General features: G+C 49.8%; 1 protein-coding gene across 4 annotated transcripts in view; it reads left to right on the top strand.

Moving 5' to 3' along the window:
• The window catches only part of SNX19 (sorting nexin 19), a 109,068-nt gene extending 87,553 nt beyond the window's left edge, over nucleotides 1-21,515 (top strand). Inside the window, exons 14-20 of one of the 4 annotated variants that reach the window (XM_082070194.1) lie at nucleotides 1,635-1,702; nucleotides 7,437-7,628; nucleotides 10,483-10,644; nucleotides 11,335-11,472; nucleotides 15,557-15,695; nucleotides 20,207-20,354; nucleotides 20,461-21,515. The gene's annotated coding sequence lies outside the window, so the exon portion shown is untranslated. Of the gene's footprint in view, nucleotides 1-1,634; nucleotides 1,703-7,436; nucleotides 7,629-10,482; nucleotides 10,645-11,334; nucleotides 11,473-15,556; nucleotides 15,696-15,940; nucleotides 16,037-16,568; nucleotides 16,615-20,206 lie in introns of those variants that run through there. The other 3 variants (XM_082070195.1, XM_082070193.1, XM_082070192.1) reach the window with 3 other exon arrangements.
• Nucleotides 21,516-27,449: the final 5,934 nt, after the last annotated feature.

The raw sequence follows: 27,449 nt of genomic DNA, 5'->3' as shown, positions 1-27,449 counted from the left end.
CTCTGCTCCGTTGAGCCTCTGGCCGGTATCACACATCCAGGAGCTCCGTCTGGATCCCCGTGTCAGCAGCCCCAATGCAACGCACATGCCAGAGATGAGTTTTCCCCTTCCCAACGTGTAGCGTCATCCTTGCTTTGTGTGTGGGGAAACTGAGGCAGGACGGTCCCAGAGCCCACGCGCCGTGACCCTTTCGGCTTCCTCAAGGGCTGCCCGCCAGCAGAAGGGTTTGAATGAAGGAAGGAATTTCCATCCTGGCAGAAATCCAAAAATTTCCCACCGTCGGTCTCTCTCATCTTTAAATTTAGAAGTTTGGAATTTCACCTAAAAAGAAATAGTCTCAAGAAGAAATATCTCCCTTTGTCTCTACAAATAATTCTGAATATAAGAGAGGAATTAGGGTGCAACACAAGGCACTAACCCTCCCGAAACGTGACACTTTCATACTCCTGAATAGGTGTTTTCATCAAATTGAAACATGCCTGCAAAATGCTGTCTGGCAAAATTCTATTCAGCTGGAAAAACACTGTCTAGCTCACTCTCCCTTCAAGTTATCTCTCTAGACCTCATACAAAGTCTTTATTTATTCACTCCCGTTTCAGATGGTCTCTACTTCTCCATCTCTAGGCGTCCACAAATCATGATTTGCCTCTCTAGCATCAGGGACTGGCTGAAAAAACCATAAAGGACTTTCTTTTTAATTCCATTTTTGTTCCTTCTGCAGCTTGATTCACTCTTGGGTATGTCTGAGCTGCTCAGTGAGTCTCAGAGCTGGAAACGTGTTTTCTTTCTGTTTGACACTTAAGAGGCTAATGGAATTATTCAGCCCCAGCATATGAAATCAAGCATATATTTGAATTTATCAGCTCTGTGATGGGGATGTAAAAGGATGGAGATGGTCACATGCAGGGAATCAGCTCCCTGCCTCCTGTCTGGGGACAAAGGGGTTGACATTTGGGACCTTTCTGCTCCCGTCCCTGTCTCCTGTGCTATTTCTGTTCATCCTGGTAGCCAGGGAAAGCAGGGGTCAGGAGAGAGCCCTGTCCCTTTCCAGCGTCACCAGATGGCTCACCAAGGGATGGAGAGGTATTTCGGAACAGAACTGGGCGCCTTGGAAGCTCCAGACTGACTTTCTCACGGGAAGAGCAGACTTGGCCCCTCCAAACAGGCTCGGACCTCCAAACTACCCCCTGCCCGTGCGTGTTTGTGCATGTGCGATCCCAGAGAACCTCCCGAGTTGCAAGGGACCCGCAAGGAGCATCGAGTCCAACTCCTCATGGCCTCGGGTACCACGGTGATGGGTGAGATTAGGGGGATCGTTAGAGGGGGGTCCAGCCGTGCGCTGAAGGCTGTGGGATTCCACCCTGCGCATTTTCAAGGCTGAGGATGCTCGTCCTCCCTCCAGGCACCCTCAAGCATTGCCCTTCTTGCCTTTGAGACAGGGCAGGTATCTTCAAGAGGGGTTATATTTACCCAGATGATGGGAGAACAGGAGCTCAAAGCAGGAGGAGGTGACACATCAGGGCTGGAGTGAAAATGCTGCAACCAGCACAAGCTTTCTTTGCTTTTTACACCCATTCGCAGCGGTTTGCTATGTTGGCTTCATGTCGGATTAATCCATATCTATCTCTATGCAGGCTCATGTTTTGACTGCTGATGGACGGTGTCTTGCAGAGCCAGCTACACCCCACCGAGCTCCCACCAGGTAAGAACCTCTGATGTATTCTTCTCTCCAAACACTGCCACTTTTAGCTCTTTTCTATGTGCCACCAAAAACCAGCTCGCATCCTGCCTATGGGAGCTGTTCTGTACAGCCTCAGGTGGGGGATGCAACGTGGTACGTGTCATCTTTGCGTTGCAAAATAGAAAAAAACGCTTCTTGCTGCTCGCAGCAGATAAACCTGTGGCTCTGGAGGGAGGACGCGGCTTTTCCCGGGGCTGCGGAGCGTGGCCGAGCCGGGCGATCCTGGCACGTGTGCGAGCTCCGCATCGCTCAGCCAACCCAAACAGGACCCGGTGACCCGCTCACATATTTTATATCATCTCTGCTGTTCACAAATGCGCGCCCTGGGGCTGCTGCCTGCTGGGGAGGAATTTCTGTGCCCTGAGCAGGGGGTGGCTCCAGCCCCTGGGGATTCTCCTGGTTGTTTGGGGAGGAAAATATCTTATGTTTTGGCCAGATAACAGAGCAGAGACTTTTGCTGCTTCGTGTGTGATGTGAACATCACCAGCATGAGATGGGATTGTTTCCATCAATACTGGCCGTGCTCAGGTCTGTTATATGGTGGCTGTTTTAATGAAAAACCTTCCCCTAGAAAACCCCGCCTGGCTGCGACTCAAACCAGCCCTTAGACCGCGCTTAAGAGAGCCTCATATAGCTTCGATCCGCTCCTAATTGCCCTACAGCAAGCCAAAAGCCCACCTGTGTCCTACCACCCACCAGGCCCCTTCTCCCAGGGAACTGTGCAGGTTTAAACTCACCTCTTATTGCTGCCGTCTCCTGTAAGACATTTCCAAAGCGTCTGATACAATAATGCTTAAAAACCTCCCCAAAGTGGGAAACTTGAGCATGTAGGATGCCTGTCATTTTCTAGCATCTTCTCCACCTTTCTGGTTACCTCCTGACAGCAGGAGATGGAGGGGGCAAGAAAGGCCACAAAGCTACTTAAATTATGAGTAATTTTTCCTCTTTAAACCTCAGAGCCCCGCACAGCACGCGTACCCCATCAGAGCACGGAAATGGCATCCACGTTCCTCTTTTACTGCTCGCTCGCTATTTTGGTGATTAAGAAAACGGGGGAGCTGGGGGCACTCATTCTTGAGCTCGGGGAGAGCAGGAGGCTTGTAAAGACTTGAAGTGCTGCAGGAATTACGAGGCAATTAAAACAAATCAGGCCAGAGTTGGGACCATGTCAATAAAACCGAGAGGAACTGATGTCAGCTCCGTGCGGGACGTGGGGACCAGGGGCTCTGCCCTCTCCTGAGCCCCTGGCCTTGGTGGTCTCCTGGATTTGGGAAGGAAAAAGCGAGACATTTTGGGGCTGGGTGGCCTTTTTTGTGCTGTTTCTCAGTGCTTTCAGCTGACCTGAATCCCTCCCGGACAAATGCAAATCCTGCGTGAGCCCAGGCGGGTGTTTTATGAACATGAGATGAATAATCACCAAAAAATAGTATCGAAGGGGGTGAGGAGGGATCCCAGATCACTGTTTTGGGATGGAAGAGGCCCAGCTCTAAGGAGGGAGCGTATTTTGCTTGTCACTGAGTCATAAGGTAAAAACCCAGGGATGCTTTTTCTTATTTATCTAGAATTTTATCAAGACTCAGCTTGGATTTCCTGACCTGATAAGAACAAGAAGAGCAACATCAGCTGGGATTAGTGGGAATCAATACAGTTTTTTTCCATTTCTCATTACCATGCTGATCTCTTTCAGATCTGAGTCATTCCAAGAGCGGGGACTAACGTCCTCAGGTCAGGTTGCGGCTCAGGATCTGTCAAGGCTGATGTTGGAATATTTTCTCTTGGGTGTAAGTGATTTCTCGTGCAAACCACTTGAGTTAAAGTACCCGGTGAGAGGGAGTGGAGCCTGTTCTCTGCTTCCTCTTAGGAAAGTCCCAGGGAAACGTCATCCGGCTCTTAGGCCACGGTGAGAGCGTTTGCCAACGTCCTCTGACCAGTTTTAAAACAGTAGAAGGCAAAAAAAGAATTTGGTTTTTGGTCTCTGTTTGCTGAACTCCTGTTCAGCAGGTTTACTTAGCTTTGGTCGGTTATTTACTTGTCTACACCGGAGCGCGGCTGGATCAGAGCAATGCAAACGTGTTTCTTGAGGGTAGATGAGGACTTGGACTAAAACCTAGGGCTGTCCTAAATGTCCAAAGAGGGTCGTGGGGTTTAGGACAAGTTCCCAGGGGTTTAGGCTGGGTTTAAGCTGGGTTTAGCCGTGTGCTGCTCGGCAGCTGCCTGGTCCTCACTGTTTATCTCTTCCTTGGGAGCGAAGGAAGCAGATCCACTTCACACAAAGTGAAATTACACAAAGCATGGGGGATAATTTGGAAATGAAGCTCTCGGTGGGGCTGGCAGCCGGCTAGGGCTCCCCTTAGACCTTAGACCTTCAGGGACCAGACTCTGGGTCCGGCATCCCTTGAGCTCAGTGCGGTGGCCCTGGGTAGTGAATTCCTTTGCCCTGGGCTAACTCTGCCTTTTCCAGCTCCATTTTTACGGGCAGCAATGCCTGGGAGCAGCTTGGTACCTCCCCTGCTCTCTCAGTTTATATTTACTGGGTTTTTACCTCCCTATAAAACAAGAATGCCCAAACACAGGCTCGTGTGAAGGTTGGGGGGGTGGAGGGGAGCAACCCTTGCAGGTTTTTGAGGTCAAACCTCAGCAGCCCTTTGGCAGGCGGATTTGCTCCATCGCTGCTTCAGAGATGGGGAAACTGAGGCACAAGGCGGACACGAGATGCTGTCACTGTCCCCTAAGGAGGAGGAGAGAGGAATTTGTCTAAATGTCCCTGTTCCCTTCCTGGGCGACAGCCCCCCATCTTGCCCCCTTTCTCCAAATGTGCAATGTGCTCCCTATCCCCGTTAAGCTCAGGTTTGGGTTATCCCACAGGTAGAACATCTGCAATATCTGCTTTCCAAGCTTTGGGTTGCAGAGCACAGAAGAACCCCCCCCAGATCGGTGCTCGGCTGCCAAAAAATAGTGCAACAAGTCCCGGGAGCCCCGTGCAAAAAGCAGCTGCCTCCTCCAAGAGCAACATGCGGGAGGTTTTTTGGTGGGACCCGCTGCCACCCGCATCCCCCTCCGTCCCACAGCGGTGGGCCCCATGCGGTAAGGACGCAGATGATGGGGGTTAAATGCTCAGCCGTTCTCCCCAGCTTTTGGCCCCGGTAGGAATTAAAACCCTGCCTTTAACAACCCCACTGAGCACATTCCCATCCGCACATAACTGCTCACGTATCCCTGTAACCTGCTTTACAGCAAAACACCTTTAGGGCAGTTGGAAGGGAAAGTTTCCACCTGATCAATGCTCCCGTAATAATTTCTGCCGTGATTAATACATTTTAACCTGTCCCCTTCTCACCGGGACCCATCGGAAAGCCAAGCTGGGATTTTGCCCTTGAGAGAACCTCAGGTTTTAACCTCTTTTCATGGACTACATTAAAATGTAAGGCCTTAATGAGAACGATCCAGCTGAAGCTAAGAAATCCAGCCTCGCTGCTCTGTTTCTCGAATGATTTTCATCCCAGCTGATGATATCAGATTGCCAATTCTTTTCCTGTTTTATGAATGAATGTAATCCTTTTGCAGAAAAGGTGTCAGCTTGGATGCTTTGGTCCTCAGGATTTTTAGTGATCATTGCCAAAGGTTTGGGATGCAACAGCTTCCCAGTGGAAATCAAAAGGCTTTGCAAAAGTGACACCTTGTTTCTCATACCTTCCTTTCGCTTTGTTTGGCTTTTGTAAAAATCCTGCTGGTGTAGAGTATTGTTGCAGGTCGTTTGCCTTGGTTTAGGTGAGATTTTAGTTTTAGATGCGTATTTATAGTAGAGATTCCTACTTTTAACAAATTATTAGATCCTGAAAGGAAATACTTCTGCCTGGATAAGAGGGAACGATAGGATGCTGCCCAAACAGGGCACTGCAGCTGCTTGTAACCAAAACGGATGATTCTGTGAACTTCTATTAGAGCTGAGCTGGGGGAGCACCCTTGGGTGTTTGGCATGTTCCCCTCAGATCCCCAAATCTGGGCAGGAGGGAGCTGGATTCTGCATCGTGCCCACGGGAGCGACATTCCCATCCGTGAACCCGTTGCAGCTGCTTGTCTCTCCCTTGTGATGGATCCCAGATGATTTCTCAGCCTGGGCTGCACAGTCACTCGTGTTAGATTATAAACTGGAACTTTTACAGGCTGTATGTGGGGTTTGTGGCTTCCTTTCCCTCTCTCCATCTCCAAAGTCCATGATTCTTAATAAATCATCCTCTAGCCTGAGCTGAGTCTTGCTGTTTTAAGTTTAACTAGCTTATTTTTTTGCTGATAAGCCAGACTTTGAATTCTTCCCAGGATCACAAGTTGGGGCTGGTAATATAGTGAAGGAGAGACTGTTAATCATGATATATCACATGCCAATAGGAGCAGCATCGAGTGCTCCCTGTGAGCAGCTTGTTTCCCTTATATCAGCATTTACAGGCTATTTCGCAGAGTTGCTGGGAGGGAAGAGTCAGGGCTCCCACCAGATATAAATTAGGTTTATTATCGGAGCCAACTCAACAGGATCACAGGGCAGAGTTCTCAGTTACGTGCACAGGGTAAGGGGAAAACGGACTCCAGTGGCAGGAAAATGTTGTAGTAGGCGCCTATTTCTTATGCTGTATCAGTGCAAACAACTTCTTAAGGCTTTGATCCTGACTTCACTCCAAATTTCTACTCTTGTTCAGTCCAAAGAGACCCAAATCCACCCAAGGGTGGACCAAAGCATGGAGAGAACCTGCTACACCCTCTTGTTGTTTCTTTCTCTTGTTCTTCTTTACCCCCACCCTGTCAGCACATAAATTACTTTTCCTTGACGGCTCCAAGCAAACACGATTACGTTTTCAGATCCATCACGGTCTGATCCTCATTCTCCCAGTATCGCTGTTGACTTTGGCCAACTGCTCCCATGGCTGTGTCTGCTCAACCCTCCTCCTCCTCCTCAGAGCCCAGACCAGCTCCCATCACATCTTACAGAGACAAAAGTCTCAAAGTTGTGTCCCCATAGAATTAACCCTCCGAAGACCAACGTAGCGCTCGGTGTTGGTCACCAGAAGAGGGACCAACCCAGCTCTAGGTAGAGCAGCTCTCTGGGGGTTTTACTGGTGTGAGCTGGGAGGCGGGGGAGCCCTCCCTGAGGCACGTCATGTGCTGACAAATGGGTTTATCAAGATTAAATGTAGGCCTGACGTGAGCAGTGGGGAGACACAGGCATGAGGTTGTGGTTACCAGCCCCGCTCCCCCTCAGCTGACACCTGGTACTGGGCAGCCCAGCTTCCTCCACCCCAATCTGACTCATCCTCCCAGCTTTAGCCAAAGGAAACCCCCACCCCTTCCATCTCAGCATCCCCTGGAGAAGCCCCTTGGTGCCGGATGGTCCCGGCACCTCTTTTATCTGGCTTTGGCCCAGCAGGCCACAAATTCCTGGTCCTTCGCAGCAGGGAGGGAACATGTTGCTCCATGCCCCTGTGCTCGGGACAGCTCCCGTGTCACACGGATCGGCCACGTTGTTCCCTTGGAAATTTTGCCCAGCTGGGCTCTGGAGATGAGCCAAGGTCCATCCGTGCCGCCGTGGGAAGGCGAGACGGGAGGACACGGTGAAGGCACGCTCGGGGCTTTCCTGTCTTCATGGGAATTTGTCTCATTTCCCTTTTGGAGGGATATTTTAAATCACATTTATGTTTTTCTACAGAGCTGACGGCCGTGTCCTTGCTGCCTCCTTACCAAAGGTACCAGCACATGCACCAACACCTTCTCCTCGGCTTTTGCAGAAAATCGGTTTGGCCAGAACCACCTCAGAGGTGGGTTGTGCTCCTTTCCAATGAATCCTGGACGCTCCAGCATCCTCTGTGGCTCAGCGGGATTTGCAGGGCTGATCCGATGGGTGAGTTCTGGCTTCCACTCCACCTCTCTACAGCCATCGCTTCACGATTGAACTCCCAGGGTGAATCCCTGGGCGAGGGGGAGAGCTTCGTCACACATCTGCTGATGGATGGATGCCTGTTTACCTTGGCTCTCCCCGCCTCGTGGCTGCTGGAGAGTTATCTGAGTGATGAAGTCATCCGTGCAGGGACCCCCGAATCATGGGGGCAGAGGGGAAGCATCTATTATAGCGGCTTGGCATGAGGGAGGAGGAATAACAGAGACGGGCGGTGGTTGCACATCAAAGCCGGGCCTCCTCTTTCCTCCCCTATCTCCTAGATTTCATCTGGCCGTGGTGAAACTGCAGGCACAAGCAAGCGGTCTGGCATGTCAGAGGCTTGTGTCTGTGGGGAAAAAAGGGGATTTCTTAATTCCAGCTATGCCGGGCGCTTCGGCGTTGCGGCTTGGATCGCGTGCGATGCCCAGACACAAGCATCCGCCGCTCCGTCCAGCCGTGGTTGCACATCTCACGTGGAGCCAGCAGCTCCCAGCTGCACATGTGGCGGTGTGGGACGGTTTTGGGGGCCTGCACAGATTTGAGGGCAGGATAGAGAAGAAACTGTAAAGGAGAAAAAACTGTAAAGCCCAGGTCCTTCTTCTTCTAAGCCACCCAGGGCCCGGTGCTCTCTCAGGGCTTTGTTTTGCACGGTCTAGTGACCCACCACAAATCAGGAGGTTCTCAGTGTGGAACCACCGGCTCTACATCCCCCCGCAAGGGGCTGGACAGCACCAGCAGCTCAGAGGATGCTCAGTGATCTCTCTGGTAGCTGAAGCCTAAATCCTCCTTAGCAGCAACAGGATGGATTTGAGATGGTTTTGGCTCAGCAAATTGATACCATGGTCTTTGGAAAAGTGGGATGAGTCCAGGACGGGGACTCAGGGCCAGGCACTCCTGGGTCATTAGGTCAATGAGTGCATGTCCCCAGGGCATTGGAGAAGCAAATCCTTCTATCGCCTCATCCCTTCGCAGTTACAAACCGCAGGGCTGCTGTCGGGACGGTCAGCAGATCCACCTGGGCCTGCTGGAGGCCATCGGGGTGGCACGGCAGGAGGAAAATATAACTTAAAACACGTCCTCAAAGCGTTCTCCACGAAAGGAGACCTTTTGCCAGCATTGTGCAATGCTGGCTCATTATTTTCTGCGAACTTTAGTCCTCCTTTTAATCTGTGCCACAGTAACCTCCGGGGGAAAGAGCATTGCTGATTCCTGATTTCAGCCACTATCAAAACCCTGGAGCTCCGTCCCAGGCCATTGTTCTGTGTCCTGTCACCCATGTTGTCCCCAGTGGTTCTCTGTCAACGCTCCAGCAAAGCGATCCTGCAGATGGCTTGTAAAATTAGCATCGTCCCCATGGCTTCTAGTCCCACAAAAAGGCCACGCTGAACTTTCAAATGTTTTTTGTTTGTTTGCTTGTTTTGGCAAGAGGAAAAAGAGCCAGTGTGAAGTTCTGGGGAAACGGATCCTGCGTCCTTTGTCTGGCTTTGTGGCTTCGACTGGAAAAGCTGTTCCCCGCTTTCTTCCCTTATCAGTTGATTAGGTGGTTAATGCAGGAAAGGCAGCTGGACGGCAAAAGGCACCGTCCATGTGTTAAGCATTATTGCTGCAGTTATTAATAGCCAAACTCTTGGGCAATGTTTCCGGGCAACGCCGGCTCCAGGAATCGAGGATTTCAGGGGCACGTGTTTGCTCGCCCGGCTCTTTGGGGCTGGGGACGCGAGGTCGGCTCTTGGGAGGCTGTTTCTTCCAGCTGGTGGCCAGTGACTCCATTCTCAGAGCAGGCAGAGCTGGGTATTTTCCACCTTTTTGGAAAACCAGGAGCAGGAGGGGAGAAAGCAGAAGGGGTTCGCACAGGCAAGGAGAGTGTCCATGTGTTGTCTGGATTACAGCCATCCAGCAAGGTCCGTTTCTCACCCGGCCTCCACAGGCCCCTTTTCTTCGGAAATTACAACGAGCTGCGTGTCATAATCTCATCTGGCTCTTCCCTGGAAGGAGCCTTTGCCGTCCCACCCTCCCTCTGCCCTTCCCAAACCGCTTCTTCCAGGGACATCTCCAGCCCCACCAGCTCTTCCAGGATCTCTCCAGATCATCTGTTTCACAGTCGCCTGTAGATCAGGGTCCATCTCTGCTGGAGCCGGATGGTTTTGAGCAGCAGGGGATGTGATACTGGGCATTGGGACTGAGGTGTCGTTGTGGTTTTTGCCCCCCTTTGTGTTTTTTTTGGTCAGATTTATTAACCCTGCAGGGTCAAGACATCTCCATGTGCTGTGGGTGGCGTTAAAACTGTGTTTGTGTTCAATTTGAAAGGCTTGGAAGAGGCCAAGCCAGACAAGTGCTGTATTAAGGACAGTTCTGGATGTGGGTCCCTCCTCTGAGAGCATCTTTGGGGGGTTAAAGCGGTTCCTGCCCTGTCTCCAAAGCTTGGAGACAAAACCACAATTTTTAAGCTTCTTTAAGACGTCTGCAGGTGAGGAAAAGTCATTGAAGTGAAGCAAAACCCTTCCCAAACTTGCTGTCAGCTGGAGAAATCCTGATTCATATCACTGGTCTTGAATTCTAACAGGTGCCCTCGAAGAAACTGCAAGATCAATTTGATCAAATAAATCCACAAGGACTAAGTTTTTGGTAGATTTTCTTATTCAAGTTCTGTATTTGTGTGTTAAACATAAAGCTGGGGTGTCCACGTTCTCCAGGCTTGTCTAGAAAAGTGGGAATTCAGCCTGGAGAAAAGCATCAACACAAATAAAAGCAGAAAACAGCAGAGTCCTACGAACCCCACTGTGTATATCTGAGTTAATTATTTTCTGGTTATTTTCAGGAGTCCCCCATGTTGCTAAGAGCACAGCAAGGAAGCGGAGAGGTGGGGAAGATCTGTGATGTACCCAGGTGATGCTCGCGCAAGATTCATCTTTACCTGAAACCATCTCAGCCTCGTCTTACGTGGTGAGAGCACAAATCCCCCCTCAACGCATAGCGGACAGTGAGTTTTAGCATTTTCACGTGCCACCTTTTGCATGTTGTCAATAAGCGGGGTATTAATTGGGGAATACATGTTTATTAGGGACTATGTGTGATTACGGGAGCTCAGGTTGAGGTTTTTTCCCAGCTGTTGCTCTCGCAAAACTGTTGCAGTGCAGCCCGAGGAGGAGCAGAGCGGGAACGACCGTGGGAGAGGAGCTGCAAAGAAAATAATCTGGCCTGTTTCTCTGCAAAAGTGCCAGGGGGAAGGGGCTGGGATGGAGGAGATTCGAGTTCTCATCCACATCCCCAGGCCAGCGCAGTGGGATTTGGGAAAATCAGGAGGACAGGATTTGTGCATGACAAAAATTGCCAGACCCCTTTTTCTCTTTTTTTTTTTTTGCAATGTACTTTTGAGGAATGTCCAAACATAGAAACTTTAGCCCAAAAGGAATTTTATCCAAAGAATTTATGAGCAACTTGAAAAGAGAAAGCAGTGAGAAGAAACTGAAAGCCAGATGTAACTACAGCTTTCGATGGCTTTTAGTTTAGTTTCAAATTTTGCAGGGGCTCTAACTGGGAACCTCAAGATTTTTGCAATGTCTGTAACTGGGTATTCAGGCAACAGTGAACTTTTAATCACTTATTTCCTGGTCTTCTGCCCATCTCCAAAAGGGAGTATCTGACCATTTCATTAAACTCTTGTTTTCAGATGCTGGTATGAGGAAGAGAATGGCAGGAATTGGCAGAAATGCTGTGAAATCCTGGACTCGGGAGGTACGAGACACCCCAAGCAGCGCAGAGACCTGTGGGCACGTCTCCAGAGAAAAGAAATATTCAAAATAAACAGGTAAGCAGCGTCTCGTGTGTTATACCTCAATACAGACTCATACGCTGGCGTGAAGCAGGCTGGAAAAATGAGGCTGAAGGATGCTCAAGGCACAGGATTTCCCCTCTGTAAATAACGGCTCAGATCTTCTTAAACTGGTACCATTTTGGGAGGGTCGGTCCCAGTGGCTGCTGTAAAATCAGTAAAATCAGGGCCTGGTGCTCTCCAGCGTGTTTCACTGCGCTCTGTGTTTTGCCAGAGACTGTTATGAAGAAATAAGGCTCTGCCTTTTTATCATTCCTCGGAGCGTCTGTCTGATGTCATTCTGTTTGGCAACCGAGCGATCAAAAGAAACTCCCCAGGGAGAAATTTCTCAAACAAACAGCCAGCGAGGCAAAAAATAATACCCCATTAAATATAATAAAATGCAAAAACCACAATGTCTCCCTGATAAATGAAAAGGCAGCTTAAGCGAGACTCTGGACACAGAAATTTGCATCCTGCCTTTCGCCAAGGGCCAGATTGTGCAGGGATGTCGCCTGCCCTGCACTTACCTGGCTGATTATCCTTGTTTCAGATTGTTATCCTTATTTCAGAGCCTGAGACCACAAGGATCTCCCAGCGCACACATTTTGGGCAGTAACACCCACTGCCATCCCTCATATCTGTGCAGAGCGTCCGTGTGTCACACCGGGACCCGCACATCAAGCTGGATTAGGCCAGAAGGTTTCTAAACAAGGGTTTTTTTTGCCCTTGTATAAAGCAAAGCAAATTCTGGCTCTACTCCTCTATATTCATTATTTCGTGCAGGTTGCAGGGGTGACAAACACCCCGTTCCCAACCCCTGGGATGTATGTAGGCTTCTCGTTTGGCAGCTCCAATTTGTCTTTGATTTATGTGGCGCTGGCAGAGTCCTACGAGACCTGCTCACCGAAATGGGTAAGACCAAAGGAATTTAATGCAGCCTGATGCAAAATTTCATCCCTCCCCAGTTTGGGGAAAGAGTCCTCTAAATGTTGAAGTGCTTCGCGGCCACGTTTTTGAAAGGAAAATGACCCAAACGGTGATTCTGGATTTGGAAAACAAAAGAGAGGAGGGGTGGTTTTTAATCTGTCCGAGCAGAACGTTTGAAGAGGAGCTGTCGTGGAAGGGACACGGCGATGAAAAGCCGCCCATTTGAGCCGGATCCCAGCCGAGTTCTCTTGGAGCCGCCGCTCGCACATCTGTAGCTGCGGATCCTCCTTTCCAAGCTGCTTCTCCTCGGGGCGCTTTGCAGAGGTCACTCCACTTTTTTAAGCTTCGTTCCCTTCTCGCCTTGCAAACCTTTTCTTCCCTCCTGCTGGGAGGTTTTGGGCCCTTCAGCAGAGCCCCTCTCCTCCTTTTCCCCGACGGAACCACCTGCTCTTTGCTCAGCTTTGCTGAGAAACTTCCCACGAGCAGCTGTAAAAACCAGGTACATTTTCATTGTAAGGAGAGTGGAGCTGGCTCTTGCTGACAGCCCGAGGCTGGGGGGAGCATCCCACAGCCCCAAAATGAGGCGTCGGTGGTTTCTTTGCGGTTTCGCAGGGTCGCTGCTGCAAAGCTGAGACAAAATCCAGCACAAAAAGCTTCCCAGGGAGAGCAAAGCTGGGAGCGGGGCGTCAAGAAGTACCTCCAGCTCAAGAAGCATTAGCGAAATATGGCAGGTTTTACCAAAAACATCCCGTCTGCAAGCAGGATCTCAGCCCCGGTGCGGGGCTGTCACGCTGGGGAAATCCCTGGGAAATTTGTCTTATTTTCCTACAGCTTGAGGCCAGTTTCCTTCCTGCAGATTGCGATAAAAACAGCAACTTGCCAGCAACTGTCCCTCCAGGTCTTTCAGCCTTTTCATGGTACGGGGGTCATTGCTTCACACCTTCCGCGCATCCCCTGCCACCAGCTATTTCCTTTGTGGGGAAACTGAGGCACAGACCTGCCCTTTTCTTTCAAAGATGACGATCTCAAGAATTCTGCAGGATCTGAAGAGATGGAGCAAACACCCCTGTGTGCCAGACAGGGATTTCGCAGCATTTACGTGGCCAAGGTCAGGGCAGAAGTGAGACTTGGCTGCAACAGGAGCAATTAGGAGGTAAATTTAGTTCAAGCTGAGCCAGTACACACATTATATGTTCAGTGTGGGAACAGTGTGGATAAACGACAATTTTGATGCACTTCTGCTCTGTTTCTATTTGCTTGTCACTGCCTCAGTTTCCCCTCAAATGGAGATTTTCTCTGTCTCATTCTCCTCTGTGAAATCCCCCACAAATCTCTAATCCCAGCCGCCTTAGGTGCGACCCGAGCCCCCCAGTCAAACCCTTTTGGGTCTCTCAAGAAGGCGCTGGTCTCTCTCCTACTTGGCCGGGGGAGCCGCAAGGTTTTTCAATCATCTGCTAATGATAGGAAAGCAACTTTTTATTCCCTTTTTCTTTTCCCCTCCCTGGTCTTGGCAGGAAAGGTGGAATGCGGCTCGTGCGAGGAGCAGCCACCTTTCAGGCCAACAGCTGCTTCGGGGGATGGGTTAGATAAATGTGCAGGATTTCCAATCGGCCCCACACATCCCGGCCAGGAGGCTCCACCGGAGCGCGGGTGCGGGAGAAGAGTGGACTCTGATAACGCCGTGTCCATCTGGGATGATCCCGGCTCGCGGATCCACCGCGAAGGCGCCTCTTGGCAGCTCGGGAGATGGCAGAGATAAAACCAGCTCGATTTGCTTAGGAAAGAGCGAGAACACAGAAAGATCTCCTCCAAAAGACATCTTGGGCGGTTTTAGGATGGAACCAGCCCAGCTTTGCAGCGCCGAGAGTGAGGTGTGATGTTTTTTAGCGAAAGCAGCAAGCTCAGGAATGAATTTTCCAGGTGTTTTCCCATCAACCTGTTGCTCCCACCCACTTGCCATGGTGGCGATGGGACACCCAGCCAGCAAAGGGGCATCACCCAGAGGAGATGCGAACCTGTGGAGGAGGATTCAAAGCCATCATCTGGAGAAGAGCCATGTCTCTGGACAGACAAACGGACTCTGCCCCTCACCTGGAAGCCAGGACCAGCTGCAAGTGACTTTCCAGCCACAAAATGTGTCACCGACGCTGTGTTATCACTTAGGGGAGGGACAACCTCATGCAGCAAGAGGAAAGCTCGTGGGCAGTTTGGATTTCTTCTTCTCCCTCTCTCCTTTCCTTGTTTCCCACCAACCCTCCCGACTTCACGTGGGAAAGGACAAAGCCGTGGGGAAACACGCTGGGCTGAGTTTCCATCGGACACGGCCCGGGAAGGGCCAGGCGCGCTGTGATCCGCCACTCTCCAAAATCAAAGCAAGGCAAAACCCATCTCTCCTTTTCCCCTGTTTGCCAAAGGCTGGAAATCTTAAGATCCAAAGCGTATCATTCCAGTGGGAGATTTATACTGGGGGAAGGGGCAGAATTGGTTATTTGATGATTACGTTGGGTTTTTTTTTAAACAAAAGTCCTTAATATCTCCCATCCCTCCTTCACCGCACAGCACAAATCCCCTTCCCAACACATGCGCGAGAGCAGAGCTGAACCGTTCGCACAGAAAACAGGTGATAAATCATGGGGCGATTGATTCAAACCGTTCCAGGGAATGGGAAACACATGGACGGTCTTTCTAATTAACTGTTTGATATGGCTGCGGTGAGTTTGGGTGTAGTTTCCAATGTTTTGCATTTGGCTTGTCCCAGCGCTCTCCATGGTAACCGCAGTTTACCGGAAAGTGAGAAAATCCTGCGTTCGAGAGAGCCCAAGTGACTCGGTGCAGTTCAGCTCAACCACAATAAAAAAGGAAAAACAACAGAAAAAAAGTAAATACGGTGTTTCCTCTGCAGGAACGTTGTCTTCTCTTTCTCTTTCCAGCTGAGAAAACAAAACTAAACAAAAGGTCCTTCTGCCTTATCTGTAAATCTCCACTTTCTCCGGGGTTACCTGTGTCCCCTCTGAGACACACGCTGAGGTTTGTGGGTCTGGGTGGCATCGTGGACCAAGGTGTCACCTCCTGGCTCTGGAGTAGCAGCGTGAATTGCACACGTTTTGCCCTAATTTATGCTGTCAAAGTAACCAAACCTTTAAATTTATAGTTAATTCACGGCGATTCTTCAACTCGGAAAGCCCCGAGGACACCAAACGCTCCGAGAGGTGGCTGCATGTTTTTGGAAGAGGAGCAAACCCTTTGGTGAGCCCCAACAGCACCGGAATGGGGAGCTGCAGGAGTCAGAGGTAACTGGGTGCTGCCAAAAGTGGCTTGGAAATAACAGGGGGATGGGGACGGGTGGGCTGGGGAGGACAGAGATGTCCCAAGGTCACCCTGGCCACTCTGGACGGGGTTGACAAGGTGCCCTGGGGACACTCACCCCAAACCTGTTCAGCCCCAGCGCATCCTGCTGACATTTCCAGAGCAGCCAACGCATTAAAATGTAATTTTAAAAGGAATAAAGGTTTAATCCAGCTGTGTTTGCAAACAGTCTTTTCCCATATCCCGCTCCTGGCGCTGCACCTCGCTCTGGAACACGGGCACAGCTGCTGTGGCCACTGAGCGGAGCCTGACGTAGGCAAACAAGGTTGGGATGTTAATATACTTTATTTTTTCCCTCCCCGCCCCGCCAATTTACCCTTTTTGCGCCACAACTCCCTGAGGCCCTTGTGGAACATCTGGCCAAACCGCTTCTGTTTGAGTTTATTGGCAGATAATTGATTTGCGGATCGGCAGGGAAAAGTGACCCAAGCATTTACGGGAGGTATATTGGGTGACCCTTTGGTGATGCCGCTTTGAACACGGGTTCGCTGGGTTTTGGGGCCTGATCCAAACCCAAGGAAGTCAAAGGAAAATCTCCCCTTCAAGACCTATGGCTGTTAGATCTTGGTCCAAAAACACTGGGGGAAATTAGTCAAATAAATGCTCTGTGAATATTATTACATATTATTCATTCTCTGGGAATATTTGAAAGTATTATTCACTCCTTGTGCATATTATTAGAGCAGCTCCTACTCAAAGAAGGAAATTAAATTGTAAAAAACAGTGTTTCTTTCTATCCTTTTATCTTCTATGCTCTTTTTCCCCCCACCATCCCTTCCAACCTTTATTTTCGGCAGCCTGCAAGCTCAGGATAAGGCAGAAACCCCCCAGATCCCAGCACACCAGGATTATATTCTGGATCGGTGCTTTTCCAGCACCTATCGCTGCCTGTCGTCCTCCTCGCTGCTTATTCGTGTTGGAGCTGTGAGCTCAACTTGTTGCATCTCCAAGGTGTCAACAGCCGAATACTCCCTTGTCAGCAGACTCTTCGAAATCCTCTCAAGGCTTTCCAATGGCCGTGGATCCTGTTCAAATTCCGTTCCCCATCTTTGGCTAAAATTACGCAGCTTTCAAAAATATAAATGATTTTTTAATGTATCCTTTTTCTCCTTGCACAATCAAAAAGCGTGGGCTTCATTTTGCTTTGAATCAAAACGCGGAGGCGTTTTCCAAGGAGGCATTTTGGGTAAAAAAGCAAAAAAATCATGAAAAATTGGCAAATTTTGCAGCCAAAAGCAACTGACCCTTTTTTCCCCCCTAAGGGAAGAGTTTCATTTACTTCTGGCACTGCCACACATACCAGTGGTCAACCCCGTTGTACACGTGGCTAATCACGGTGTCATCAATGAAACAGGATTCTTTGCGTGGGCTTTGGATGGAAATCGGGGATGGAAATGGGGACACCCCTCTCCTCCTGGGGGCTCTTTGAGGTCTCTTAAGGCCCTGCAGGAACACACAGATGGATTTTAATCCATCTCGGGTGATTTTTAGCAGAGGGTGCGAAGGCCTTTGGCTCGTGCCCGCGGGATGCGGGAGCACCGCAGACGCTGCCCATCTTTTTTAGACATCGGATTCACGGCTCCAGGTCTCCCGGGGGAATTTTCAGCTATAGTGAGATCAGCTTTTCCTGCTTATAAGCAAATCCAAACAATTACATTTAAAAAAATACAGAAATCCAAGCCAGGGACGAAATCACCGTGTGCTTTCGTAGCTTGGTAGGGCTTTGGGACGGGTTTCAGCCCTTCAGCCTTTGCCTTTTACTTTCACCCGGGGAGGAACCAGTGGGACAGTGTGATGAAGAGGCTGTTTACAGGAACAAACCTTTTCCTCCGATGTCTCCCCTTCCTGACGGATCTTTGTTTGGAAAGCGAATGAGCTCTCAGTGGTGGCGGATGTTGATTTCTGCACTTTCTTTGGACTCGCTGCTTTAACTGGCTGCGTTAATGACTTATTTACAGTGAAACAGTCGGGAACTGAAAAGGAAGAACGTCCTTTAGTCCAGAGGGGCCACAAGTTGCTGCTTCCGACTCCGACACTGACTTACTGTGTGACCTTGGTCATGTCATCTCATCTCCCCGTGTCTCCTCCGCAAAAGATGCTCAGGGAGACGCTGCCATTCGCAGCCCAGCAGCCCCACAGAAAGCCAAGGAGCAATGTTTTTAAAGACCGTGGCCGCAATGATGTTTTCTTCACAGGGTCTTTCTTGCATTCCTGTGTTTCTAAACCTTTAGCCCTTTGAATTTCTTGGGAAAGCATCTGGTTTTCAGCTCTGGGTCTCTCCAGTCTGTCATTTTACACAAATATACAAACATCCCTTTTTGTGGATGATGGATTAAGGCTGCGCTTCGGCTCGGATCACACAGCCCAGGCTGGGAAGAGGGGCTTTGATGTCATGAAAATGTCACATTCCCTTCCTGCCAGCAGAACAGTGCGCGGGACAGACATACATGCTGGGAAACACAGACCCTGGCTCATTGACGCTGCTCCGGCGTCATCATTAGACATTATACAATTAATTCATCTGAAGGGCATCGTTGCCCTCCGCTTCCTCTGCAATAAGAGCTGGATCTCACGTGGGTTTACACGTCCTCTGGAGAACCAGCTCCTGGATTTGAGGGAGCCATGACCACAGACCCCATGCGTAAATCCCTATAATATTACTGTATATGTCCACTCTGTGCTCCCATCACCTCCCTTATACCCATTCCACGTTTTGTCTCCCAAAATAAGCATGAACACTGTTGCGCTGGCTCCCAGGACCTTTCCAGGCTCCGCTTGGAAAAAAATAAGCAAATACTGCGATGATTTTCTGCTGATTTACTACCCCGAGCCGTAAATCAGCACTTGTCAGAGGCTTGAGTTACGTGCCTGTGCTGGAGATTGATGGAGCCAGTTGCCAGGAGGAATTACCAAGCAGCAGATCTGAGTCTGAAATCATCGGTTTAGGCCTCGGAGCGAGCTGAAATATTGACGTGATTTATACAGGAGGAAATGGCTTCATGTCCTTTTCCACTGGGGTCCTGAATCCTGCAGAATCTCTCTTGGTTTTCATCTTGTGCTCGGGAAGGACACCACTGATTTAATGAATTTAGGCTCTGAATTCCCCAAAGTAGAGCTGAGTTGATTAGGAAAAGGACATCTCGTGTCACATACACGGAATTGGTGAGTTAATAAATTAGTGAGTTAATAAATAAGGTGCCAGCAGATGGTGCTCAATAATTTGCAGCATCCTCGCTGGGATGAAGTGGTCCATCCCCTGCAAAAGGCTCTTCAGAAAGAGCATTTTTAAATAATAATAATAATAAAAGTACTACTGCAAATAGAGCAAGCTGAGGAACAGTTTATTGCGTCGTGGTAACTTTATTTCAAACACATCGCGGCATTAATGAAGAAAGCAGCTTTTTATTGCAGTGGGGCACAAGCACCTCGGACCCTGATCTTGCTGCTTGTTTGCATCCCTGGGGTTTTGTTTATTCAGACAATATACAGGGTGGGGGAAATAACATTTCTCAGTACCCCAGGAAGGTAAAACTCATCATATAATTTGCTTTTTCTGCCTTGGATGTTCCACTGGAATCACTAAACCTCGAGCGAGCATCTCTCAACTCTCAGGTGTTGCAGGAAAAGACTGTTAATAATAAGTCCTTCTCCTTTAAACTTAAACCTGGGGATAGGGTGGCATGGGACACCCCGGGGACATCCCGTCCCCCCCGGGGGGACCAGCATCCCCACGGGCAGCAGGTGCAGGGATGGAGGCAGGAAACGCTTCAATAGGGCTTAGGAAAAGCTGAGGTTTCTGGCAGGTTGCTGAGCCATTCGGTTTGGCCGGATAAATTGTGGGATTCGAGTCAAACATGAAACCGGAGCAATAAGGCCAAAGGCAGAGCTGGCAGCGGGCTGAGCTCGGGTTTTTAATCCATGCAAGCACATCCCAGCCAGATCTTTCGGAGGGAGAAAGGTGAGGAATAGGGAAACAAAAGAAATGGGAGCCTGGTGAAATGACGAGAGAAATAACGCCCAAAGGAAGAAGGATAGAGCGGCAAATGAGCGGAGACCGCTCGTGTCTGATTATTCCTGGTTTTGCTCGAGATGCGATCCTGCTTTTCAAGATCGGGACCGTGCACTGGGTTGACCTCGGGCGTTTTACGGCCGTGTGGTTTGGATTAGCTGACTCATTGTTTATGGCAGGGTTTCACCGCCCGAGACGCACAAAAACAATCGGCCGTGCTGGGCACGGAGGGAAATGTTGTCTGCAAACATCGGTGTGCTGTGAGATAGGCAGGAAAGCGGGGTTTTCCTGGGCGTATTGGAGAAACCGGTGATTTTTCATGGATGTTTTCTTCTGTGCTGCAGGTGGCCCCCAGGACCGAGGGGATAAGCAGATTTCCAACATCACAAACCTTATCTCCGTCCTCCCAACTTTTGTTTTCTCTAGCCAGTCGTCCAGATGTGCCGGGGATAGAAGTCAGATGTGGCTCGAATAGATGTGAGGAATTCAAGCGGGGGAAAACCACACCGGGTGGACGAAGCAGGAATTGGAGCAGAGCACCGCTCCGCACCCACGCTGCCTCCTTCTTCTCCTGGTTATCTACTGAAAACCCCGTCCTTTGATCAGACTCCCCCAGACTCAGTGGTGAGTGTCCTGGGGATCTCATCAACCTCAGCAACCCAGCTTTTCTTCTTTTGGAGGCCAAGCAAAGCATCAAGTTGTACTTCTCGGTGGTGCCGTCACCTCCCCACATGACCAGGTGCAATGGGAGGTGCCAGCTGCCCATTCCTCAGCTGCCACGAGGATATCTGAGGCTTATTTCTCCCAGAATATGTGATCACAGCCACGGCTGAGGACCGGGGAGGAGCTCAGGTCTGCATCCAGATGTTCACAGGGTCTGTGGGCATTTAGATTCCTTCCGGACCCAACCCCGTCCCTGTTAAACGTCGCGGGAGGTTCCCATTGGGTGTGCAGTGCTCCTGGCTTGCAAAACACCTCCAGATTCAACAAACACAGCTGCTGTCACCGCTTACCCTGAAACCTGCTGGCACCGGGGAGCCTGTCACCCCCAAACACCCCTGTACCCTGTGCAAGGACCTCTTCTTGTATCTGCTCGCCTGTGGACACGTGACAGCAAATCCCGGCATCACTGAGGAACGAACACTGACATTTAGGGAGTCATTTGGCATGTCGCAGGTTTGGCTTTCAGGTGGGACTTCAGGAGCGATTTCTCCTGGTTCTGGCTGTAAAAAAAGGGGCATCTCTCTGTCCTTGTTGCCATCTCTTGCACGCTGAGCTCCTTCATGACCTCCCGTCAGGTTTTGCTGTTGAATATTGCTGCTTAGCAGCTCCTAAATGCAAGGTGTACTGGACTTGAAGCAAAACACACAATGTAAAAAAGCACAAGTGAACGACTTGTAGGTCATCTTTACATTCTTGACCTCTCCATCGTCTCTCCGAGCTGCTATATGTCGCCTGGTGCTCCCGGCAGACAATACCCCATTGATCACCCCGAGGAGCTGATGCCAATGGAGAGGGTCGCGCTGCCACCGGGCCCCGACCCGCCCTTGGAAATGCCTCGCACAATGCACAGATTGTGTACGTCAGCGCGTTGTGGCACCCATACGATGTCGCTGATGCTCAGACACACAAAAAGGGTCTTATGGTAGTGGGGTACAGGCGTTCCTTTCTCAGGGCGATGGACGTCATTGGTTTGGTCCCTTTTCTTGCTGGAAACAAAATGCCCTTTAAAAATAAAGCAATAAAGTTGAACTGGCCATGCTTTCAGTCTCCCCCCTTTTCTGTAGGGTGCCCTGCCCGTGCAGATAACCCCAAGGAGAGGAGAATTAGCACTTCATATTTCTAATGTGCAAGTCGGGAGCAAGAACCCAGCCAGCCGGCACCCAGACCGTGCCGAAATCCCTCCTGCTTTTCTCCAGCAGCCCCAGTTGGGTTTGGTCCGAGCCCTTTTCTCCGGAGAGTTACCATCATTGGCTGCACTGGGATCACCCCAAAACTCCCTCCAACCAGAAGACGCTCTGGGTAAAACCTGCAAGGCTGTAAAAAAAACCCAAACCAGAGCTTGTAACAGGCTGGGTGAACCACTGCGGAAAGCTCAAATAACAACATAAACCATGAAACATGGGCAAGGACTCCAAGGACCTGGTCTCCATCACCCAGCTCAGGGTTGTGCAGAGATTTCCTTCCGCTCAGCGCTGGGTTGTTGTTTGGTTGCGCTTTATTTCGATCGTTAATACCACATTATTTTTAAAGAAACCTCTTTCCAAATAGGGCCTGGAGAATCTTCAAGCGATGTCCCCTCTCCTCTGCCCCTTCTTCCCTGAGTAAATATTTTTAGCTCTCATAAACACGAGCCATTAAACACTCGAGAGTGAAAAGCAAAGCCCTGGGGAGGCACCGCCACAGGGGTGACCCGCGTTCCTCTCATCCAGAGACGCTTAAAGCACAACCAAAAATTACACCTTTATTTTAGCACCTCAATCCAACCCCGCGGCGGGAGTTTGGGACCCACTAGACACTCAACGCAACCCCTGCTTCCCTCCTTCAACCTGGTCTGTTGGTTTAGACAGCAGAAGGGGGAAAATAAATAAAGATTTATAAGTTCTGTAGTTTGAAACCCCAGCAGAGACCTTTGATTCAGCCTCACCCCTCTCCATCGGCTTTGCCGCTGTCACTGCCCAAAATCCATCCCACCCAGCTTTGATCGCAGATCGCTGCCATCTTCACCAAATTTCCCTAAAATTGGTGTAAGACTCACCCCATTCTTTTTGTCCCTAGTCAAGATTGTGACATTTGGGGAAATCTGAGCAGCCACAGCATTTCTCTGCGCTTTGCTGCCCTGGTTTTATAGAAATTACACAAGGGACCGCAAAGGAGATAAACACGTTGCCCGGGAGGATTATTGGGAACAGATTGGCCCGAAACGCCGTCCCGTTCCCAGGTCCCGCCGTTCGACCCACGTTGTGCAACGATGGGAGGGCGGGGGTTGTGCTGATGAGTGCAAGATGTCCCCAGGAGCGGGGACATCCAGAAAAGGCTGGAGGAAGCCACCGAGTGCCAGGAAAAGCTTTTGATGAGAGAAGATATGACATTGGCTTGGATGCAAGAGTCCTTTGGAGGAGCAAAGGCCCAAAGGACGTGGCTTTGGGACAGAAAGTGCCTTTTTCTGTATGGCTGGGGCTGTTTAATCTGTCCGGCTCCCATCTGTGGGACTTGGGTTGGCCTCGCAGAGCTGGGCTTAGCAGGGCAAGGTCTAAAGGCACAAGTTGGGGAAGGGGCTTAGTGGCACGGCTTAAATGAAGGGAGATGAAAGCTGGGCTCACGTCCAAGGTCCCGGGCAAGGCGTAACTCTGTGTTTCCCAAGCTACCCAAACCTCCTGGGTTTGCAGCTTTGCAGCCGCAGGGATCAGCTTCCCAGCCTGGATTCCCAGCGGCTGAAGCAGAAAGCTTCCCAAAAAGGTCCAAATCCCATCTGCCGAGTGGCCCCTTTCTCAGGCTGTTTGTTATATTTGGATTTCCGAAGAAAGCAGGTCATGTTTCCTGGGCATTTGTAGGGCTTGTTGGGATGTGATTTGCACAATTTGGGATAAGGCGCATCTATTGTGCTCCCCTAATCCTTTAGCAGTTGCTGAAAGCTCAAAGTGTCCCAATTTGTGGTTGCACATCCAGCGGGTCTCTGTGAATATTTCTTTCCCTCCTGCTTCTCTCCCACACCCTCATTTTCACCTTTTTAGGGGAACAGTGGCATCCAGGAGGATTTATGGACAGGTTTGCTGTCCTGAAACAGGACAACGGGGGTGAGGAGAAGCCAGATCGCCCTGAGTCATCACCAAACCGCGCGCATCCATTTTCCTGTCAAACGGGCTTTAAACAAGCCCGATATGAGTAAACATGGAAGCGCAGATCGCAAACACTCCCGGCTAACCCATTTAATCCCAGCAGATGTTCGTGTTTAGCCGGCAGGGATGTGCCAAGAGGGTGTAAAGGAAGAGGTTTCAATCCGCAGCAGGCGAGGAAGGGAAGGCGAAGGATGCAGGAGGCAGCGCTGCAGCCTGGAGCATCCCCGAGGAAGGAGAGTGTAGGAAAGAAGCCACAACCCTGAAATAATGTTATCTTAGCGAATGGTTTCGTTGCGGCTGTCGGCTTCCTCGAGGAGCGCTCCTTAATCTGGAAAAGAGAGGGAAGTTTTTAATTATCGGCTCCCCAGAGTTCAGAGATGAGAGATTAGGGGGGAAAAGCACACAAATCCACTGCTCCAGGAAGCAAAAATACGGGATATCTCATCGGCGAGATGTGAAAATGCCTTAGAAATAAGTGCTGCATCCAGATGTGGGCTCGGGGAGCCCAAACTCGTGACAGATGTGGGCTGTGAGCAGCTGCCCGTGTCGCTTGAGCAAAGAAAATCCAGCAGAAGGCAGAGAAAGGAGCATCTCCCCACCTGGGACAGCCCCGCTCCTCCCTTTCCCTCATTTTGCCACATTCTTTGCCTTGTTTTTCACAATATTTTGAGCCAACCGCAAATATTTCTCCTTGGAGAAGCACAATATCTTTGTATATATAACATAAAGCAGCAGTGTTTCCCCAGGCACAACCAGGACCTGGTTGGGAAGATGTGGCGCCTCAGGACTGTGAGAGTTTCACAGCGTCTCGGGATGCACCAAAACTGGATTTATTTTTCCATTTAGGAAAAATAGAATGATATTTTTTTGTACATCAGGACCTACTTTGTTTTTAGGAGGCACCCGCAGAAATTGAAGATAATCCCGGGAAAAGAGGTAAAACAACAGGCTAAAGGCTCAAGAGAGGAGCTTCACCTTAACACCAGCAAACAGCGGCACTGAAACATCTCGTGGCTGCTGTGGAAAGGATTTATCCCCCCAAAATATGGACTTGTTACCCAGAGAAAGGGGAATTTAGGGCCTTTTTCCAGGGCTTGAATCGCATCCCCCATCTGTCCCACCTTTATTGACATATTCAGCCCCTACGCTCCACAACACGAGATGTTGTTGGGCCTAAGGACTATAAGGAGCATCCGTATCATCTTTTTGCTTCCCATTCTCCTCCTCAAAAGCAGTTTAAAATAAGTTTAAAAGCGAAGGAGCCGAAGATTTTCTCTTTCAAAAAGACACACATTTCAAACAGTTTTACACAAAAAAAAAAAAAAACTGTGGCGGAAAAGCCAGAAAACCCGGGATTCAGGTGGGGTAACAGCTGCTTTGCATTAACAAATATCTCTTGAGGTTTCCCTTGTTTTGCTTCTTTCTCCTTGTTTCCTTTTCTCGCCGCTCGCTCCTTTTTCTGCTGCCTTTGGGATTAGAAAAAAAATGGAATAAAAATAAAAGGCAGCCAGGTTCTCCTTGTCTTTCAGTGCCCGTTTTCCTCCCTGTTTGTTTTTCCGCCCAATATCTCCTCATCTCCAAAGTAAGTGCTGGAGCCGGGGGGTCAATGGGCACCTGGGGAATCCTGTGATCAAGGCAGCGCTGATCCTGCACGACCCCTAAGCCCAGATTTTTGCCTCCCCTTAAATACCAGACGTACCTAAAGATGGATGAAGATGTGGCCTTTAGTCTCCCTAATTTCACTTAACATCTAGCATGGGGATATTGGGTTTTTTTTCCCCAAAGTCCCTGTGATTTTTTTAAGATGCCCAGATAGACCAGGCTTAAGTAGACTCAGTCCACTCTTACTCATCTTATGCTTTTCCCTCCATCCCTTGTCCAGATGTCCTTCCCCTCCATCTCATGCCTGTGTTTTTGTAGTGTATGGGGCTTTTTCTGGCCAACACATGTCGTTAAGAACACAGCGAGCCTTAATTAGCGCTGTCACGACCATGGGGTCCTCGCGGTGACCGTGATTTTGGGAACATGTGGTTCTGCTCTCCAGAGCCTGGGCTCTTGCTTTGAAATACCCAGAGCCGGTGCACTTTGAAAATACACATTATAGAGCTGCAGAAAAGACCAAAGCAGTATATTAGCAAGGAAAAAACACCCCAATGATTCCGTGATGTGTGATCCTAAATTAAAAATATTTAGGATATTTTTCTCAGCTCTCTGCACCCCAAAGGCTTTGATTCAGGCTCGGTGTAAACTTCCAGCATGCAGGGAGACACCGAAGCGCCTGCTCAGAATTAAGAATGTGCTTAAAGGCTGGGAAAAATGTGCGGCATTTAAGCGTTAATAGCAATTAAGCACGGAAACGTGGCCCTGGGTGGCTCAGGACAGAGGGTATTTGGGGCTTTGCCCAGCGCTCCAACCACCTGAAAGTGTCTCAGATGCTCCGTCGAATGCCCGTGGTGTCTATTTTTAATTTTGGAGGCAAAAAGCAGCTATTGCTGCGAATAATTACCCTTGTGCCTGCATTACGTACAGTGTTGTTCCTTCCACGACTCCAAAACATTTCTCCTTGAGGGCTTATATTTCCAGAGCTGCCAATCCAACACCTCTCGCCGGCACTAAATTCATTTACAAGGAAAAAAAAAAAATAAAGCTTTAAAAAATAAATAATCAAGCCCCATTAAATAACCGTTTGGGAGACCATCCGCCTCCCAAGCTTGCTTGGCTGAACTTGATATTAATTAGGCTAAATCCAAACGCAGCACCTTCCCCAGGAGTGGCCTGGAAAGCTCTCACCGCTCGCCCCATGGCTGCGATTTCCAAGGGGTTTTACCTAGTTAAGGATTATGATTTTTAACAGCTGCCTGATTTACTCAGCTCATTCCCTCGGAGATGCCGACACGGCCCTCGGCCGCCCAACAGCGTCTCGCTCTCCTCCTGCCATCGCTTCTTCAGAGCTTCTGCATTTATAGGAGCAAAAGTATGTGATGGAGACCTCCAAAAAGATAATATATTGCTCGTGCCATAAGGAGGTGGGAGCCATAAATACACGAGGTCTGCTTGCCAGAGTAGTTGGCTGGACAAATTTGGCGCTGGCATAATTAGGAAAAAGAAATATATAAAATAAAACCCAGCAGAAATGCTTGTGGGAACGTGTCAGTTTGCTGGCTGGGGAGGATGATGGGGGGATGTTTAGTCTGGTGCGAGGAGCCAGCGTGGGTCCCCATCACCGGGGGCTCCGTCGCCGCAGCTGGTCCCCTGGCACCGAGATGCTTGAACTCATCTGTATTGGGAAAAATGGGGGGGAAAAAAAGCACTTTCTGTGTGGAGAGCGGGTTTTTCCAGCCAGATTCGGGGAGGGCCGGCTGCATCCGGCACAGTCTGTCCTCAGTGCCGGGAGAGGTGATGGAGAAAGGGGCCGGGTCTCCCATCCCCGCTGCACATCCGAGTGAGTTTGATTTTGCATCCCCATCAGAGTTTGATTTCGCATCCCCGTCCTCACGTGAACGTCCCCGTGTTCCCCGCGCACGCCCCAGCCCTTCGCCCAATATTCCCCCCTCCCCGGGAGAGGTTCTGTGCGAGACATGTGTTATCAATTAGGTGCATTGGGTCAACCTATGTCTGGTTTTGCTTTTGTCTCTTGGCAAAAGCTGATAATAACAATAATAATAAATAATAATAATAGCAATAGTGATGGCAAGGCAGCATCCCAGCCTCAGGGAGAGGATCCACAGCCACGTCAAAGCACCCTGGACCAGAAAAACACCAGCACAAACCTCCATGTTTTCTCTCCTTGACATTACACTTCAGATAACCCCTTTTGTTTTGTTTTTCCT

This window comes from Streptopelia decaocto (genome assembly GCF_964273445.1).
Source record: "Streptopelia decaocto genome assembly, chromosome: 21".
NCBI lineage: Eukaryota > Metazoa > Chordata > Aves > Columbiformes > Columbidae > Streptopelia > Streptopelia decaocto.
Note: the sequence above shows the minus strand (reverse complement) of the source record. Positions and strands in the feature narration are given on the sequence as shown.